Source organism: Orbicella faveolata, unplaced genomic scaffold, assembly GCF_042242905.1.
Source record: "Orbicella faveolata isolate gen_17 unplaced genomic scaffold, um_ofav_v1 contig_24, whole genome shotgun sequence".
NCBI classification, from domain to species: Eukaryota; Metazoa; Cnidaria; class Anthozoa; order Scleractinia; family Merulinidae; genus Orbicella; species Orbicella faveolata.
The window spans coordinates 13,220,001-13,225,000 of record NW_028301552.1 but is presented as its reverse complement, the minus strand read 5'-3'; the positions used below and the strand labels follow the sequence as shown (position 1 = coordinate 13,225,000).

The 5,000-nt window shown below is 37.9% G+C and overlaps 1 protein-coding gene and 1 non-coding gene across 3 annotated transcripts in view; both read right to left on the bottom strand.

Moving 5' to 3' along the window:
* LOC149110460 (uncharacterized) overlaps window positions 1–5,000 on the bottom strand; it is a 74,840-nt gene that overhangs the window by 51,031 nt on the left and 18,809 nt on the right. The window lies entirely within an intron of this gene.
* Trnat-cgu (transfer RNA threonine (anticodon CGU)) lies at window positions 1,353–1,425 on the bottom strand. The gene has a single exon. It is a non-coding gene; the product is annotated as a tRNA-Thr (tRNA).

Below are 5,000 nucleotides of genomic sequence, written 5' to 3'. Positions count from 1 at the left end.
AGGAATCGTTTAAATACACTAGTTAGAAGGCTACCGGCTTATCCCAAATTCGTGTCTTATCTACCTTGTCAACGTCGAGCTTTCCACTAGAAGTCAGAGTAGAATAAACAGGCCATGAAAATCTCTAGGTTTTAAGATCATTTTACAGTAGCGGTGAAACCGAGATCGAAGAACTTCTCGATGGCTCCCTCTTTCGATATGACTTCGCACAGATCAGCCCACTTCTTTCGTCTTTTTCTCGGTTCTGGACGAGTGTCATCGAGATATTGAATGAAGGGGAATACTCTCTCCAAAGCTTGCTGTAGTGCTACAACCTCCAACAATGACTTACGTTCGCTTATGTTCTTAATCATTAAAATTACAATTTCCTCGATTGTCATTGGTTTAAAAAACTCCTATTTTCCACTAATTTACTTGCCAACTTGTTATCGGGCAGTTTGTTATTGGACAGTTTGTATTCAAAGTTGTAGTTACGCGCGTGCGCGTGTGCGCTTGCTTTAGTATTTTTGGCGTCTAACTGACGGTAGGAGGCGCGGTGGTCTTGGAATGTTTACATCTCCTTTGTAGGTATTTTAATGCAAATTTTCCCTTTCTTTCATTACTTGGTTATTCTTATTTTCTCGGAAATTGTAATTTTTATAATTAATTGGTAAAATGACTTCGTGTCGTCCAATTCGGTCCGTAATCATACTCGTGATAAACTAACCGGACTCCCGCTGCGCGGTCGTCCGATTTTGTTATCACTCTTACTAACCGACCGAATTGGACTCCACTCAGTCCTATTACCATTACTTATCGAGAATAATTTTCAAAAAACACGCGAAATGCAGAAGTTTCGTTAAACTTAAGATCAACAATTAGAAAATAGAAAGTATAAAATGAAATGATTCAAGTGAAACAGGTTCTTCAGTTGCCCGACTTGTAAAGAATCAAACGAGTTAACAAGACTCCTTTCTTAATGAGATGTAGTTTAAATCACCAGTTGCACGAGTTGTACGACTAGTGCCAGTTGACAAGGTCCTTACCTTAAACTTGGGCTGAAATATTCTAAGTGTGAAATATTCTAAGTGGCTGAAATATTCTAAGTGTCTATAATGAGATACAATTGACCAGTTGCAGGAGTTGTACGAGGCGTACGAGTTGACAAGACCCCTACCTAAGTGTCCATACTACGATTATCAGTTGAGTAAAGCGCGACGGAGTTTCAGTGAGGAAGTTTTGGCCTTAAAATTACGGTGTTGCCAAGGAAAACTTTCCTCGTTTCCAATGGTAACAATATCAAAAGTGAAGGATGATCATCGCAGTAAATTTTCCAATTTAAGCAATTGGAAAGAAGAAGCCTGAAAAAATCAGGGTTTCAACGGGATTCGAACCCGTGACCTCCGCGATACGGGTGCGATGCTCTACCAACTGAGCTATGAAGCCACACATTGGGAGCGAGGTCAATTTATTGAGTTCATATCTTCCCATGAGGAGTGAAATGATGTGAAGTTTATATGAAATAATTCATATATGAACTGCGGTTGTAGATGAAAGTGAAGGATGATCGTCGCAGTAAATTTTCCAATTTAAGCAATTGGAAAGAATAGGCCTGAAAAAATCAGGACTTCAACGGGATTCGAACCCGTGACCTCCGCGATACCGGTACGATGCTCTACCAACTGAGCTATGAAGCCACACATTGGGAGCGAGGTCAATTTAAAAAAAAATTTACTGCGATGATCATCCTTCACTTTCATCTACAACCGCAGTTCATATATGAATTATTTCATATAAACTTCACATCATTTCACTCCTCACGGGAAGATATGAACTCAATAAATTGACCTCGCTCCTTGTGTGAGACTTTTACCACTGTAAGATGATGAGTTAGTTATGTGAGAATTTGTTTTTAACTTCCCACATTGATTTTTTGTTCATTTTTGGACAATGTGGAGATAATTGTAAATAAAATCAGTAAGGACGCGGAGAAACAATTATGAGCGCGAACGTCCTTAAACCAACTGTACCAATTGTAAGCCTTATTGTACGATTCGTGCGAGTCGTACCACTTGAACGACGTACAAGTGGTGAGTATTAGATTGCCCAGGTCAATCGTTTCGGATCACGTGATCCTGTTTTTTAATGATCTTTCTGGACAGGGACAAAATATGTTTAAAAGAAGGGCGTCTATTTTAAAACTATGTTATCCCTGTTTTATACTATTTTTAGCCTATTTTCCAAGGCTTTTTCTTATTTGGCCCAATTTTATGTCTATTTTATTTCTTTTTATGTCTATTTTATGTCTATTCTAAGGCTATTTTCAACCTATTTATTTTCAACTTCTTTCGTTCCTATACTTTAATTAAAGCTATTTTAAAGCTACGTTACAGAAGTTTTGACCACCAATCTTCACTATTTTACTGCAGTCTTTTGTTTCAAAATGACAGTTTTAAAATAAGATTTAAAATATTGTATTAAAATATTCCAGAAAAATAGTAAAAAAATACAAAAAATTTGGCGAAAAATAGCAAATAAAATAGGTATAAAACGGATCTAAAATTGGCATTATTTTCGTAAGGGAACCTAAGGGACACATGACACACATCTGAAGTGGTCGAACGGCTGAGGCGACCTTGAATATGAGACATTTCTTGACCATAACCAGCACCCTACTGAACCCTGATGATGGTAACTTAGCTAGGAATTGCTCTACCTCCAGTGTTTCATATTTTCCACCTTATGTTACAGAACCCAGGGAGCATAGACGAAATGTTGCAGAGCCTACTAGACTTCCTTAAAGGAGTCGTATACATTAACACCAGCGTCTGCGAATACATCTACACCCGGTTGTCACTTTTAAATCCAGGTACCCAGTGGGGAATTGGTGTGGGTGGATTCATTGGCGTGATCGGTTGTCTCTTGCGACTTTGGGCTTAGACCACCGGTTTTGTTGTATGCTTGTTGGGAGGTTTTATTGGCAGCGGGTTTTACAAGAGCGACTATCGGTACAGGAACGACCAGGCCAGAGCCAGTGAGGAACGGATGTTCGCTGTACTAGGTGGTAGTGGAATTTTAAGAGACAAAAAGCAATAAAATAACAGCACAATCAGAACCTATAGATGTAAACCATTAATGGAAACATTTATGGCGGTTTGCAAATGAATCTGAGGGACCTCGAGTAGTTTAGGCATCACATACTTTCTGGTTGATTTCTTCTTTTGTCCAGCTGGTCATTGCACTGGATTGCATGGACTATTTAATTAATGACTGTAGTATTGAAGTTTGATATGTTATATACAACTTGGAGAATCTTTGAAAACCTGGAAAACCACCTTTGATGCATTGTCACTGTTCACCAAACTACACATCAAAAACAATATACAATGACACTCATTTCATTTTACGGAATATTAAGGTTATATGCCAGAAATATGACAATACAATACGTATTTCTAATCTGAGGATCAAGAGTAATTTTCGTTCTCAAGGGTATTTAGATGTGCTGGTGATAATGTTCTACTGGCAAATTAAGCAAGCAAAGCAACCAATCACATTACGGAAAAGCTGATAAACCATTAGCCTCTTAATTGATGGTATGTTTCAGACAACAGAGGGATTCCCTAAAGAAAATGCAGTGTGTCGTCTAATAATAGTCACTACAGCACATTTTAAAACTGCTGGCTTAATATGTTAATCAATAGAATAGTCAAGGAGACATAGCTGAGTTATTGTTTAGCTTGCAGAGTTTACAGTTCTAAATTTTAAAAAGGCCTCGAGCTTGTACCATAGTACAAGGAAGGCGTAAGAATTACAGCATAGGTCTTGGTATTCCTGCTTGATATTTCATACCTCTTACTAACCGACTTCGAGGTCCGTACTGTAAGTTACGGAGCGAGTTTTTTCCCTCGCTAAGCGAGCGGGTCATAAATCGAAGGGGGAAAAAACGAGGATCCGTAACTTACAGTATGGACCGAGAAGACGAGGTTAGTAAGATATTTATTATATCTCTGCTGTGTGCCTGACGGGTTCGGAAACGATTGCTATTCACGCGGACTCGAAAAGGCCCCAAATTTCTGACCTCGAAAGCAAAACGAGTCAGTTTGTAACTGTTTTTTAAGTCGTTAGCACGCTTTATTACATAATTTAGAGTATAAGAAAGTTTTAAACTTTCACTTGCTATAAAAGTTAAAAACACATCGATAAATTACGAAACAGTTTGGCAACAAAACCAACTTTAAATTTCAGCGGGCCGTACAGGAGAGTACGGCCCGCTAAATTGACCAATCACAGCGCACGTACTAGCTGAGAGATATAATAAATTACTCTAGATACATATTTAACAAATTAACGCCAATTTTTCATGCATCTGTCCTGTTGTTGATCATGAATTTCGTCATAACCTTGTTAAAGTAGCTGTGCATCCACGAGGTGATAGCCGAGTGGATCTGCGCACTATATTGACAATATTAAGGCGAAGTTCAGATTATCGTATAAACTGTAAATTCATGTGTCCATCCGCTTATTGACAATGAAAATTAGCCAATGAGCGTATGAGAATTCCTGCAGTTTTAATGCGTGCTAGCATGGAAAACAATACATATAAATTTAGGTATTTTAGTTTTGAGGATGTAATCTATTACCCTAACAGTAAAATATCTTTGTGTTGATCTTCTCATTGTGTTATTGTTATTGGGATGTAAATGCCAAGAGGGAGGGATTACCAAGGTGATGCACAGTCCAAACAACTACTTTCATATATACTTGTCTTCATTTCATATTTTTCACTTTTTTTTTACCAGCGAACTTGCACAGGCTATTGGGATATGATTTCTTGGCCCAATTTACATGGTTTAGCGTTCAAGCTTAATTCGCATTAGAAGAAGTTATGGCTAGAGAATTGTACGTTGAATAGCCACAACTATTGGCCTTAATATAGGGACTGTTTTAGTAAACATGCAATTCTTGGGTTTTTGCGATCAATTTATAAAGAAAAGGTATTACAACAAAAGGTAAACTTA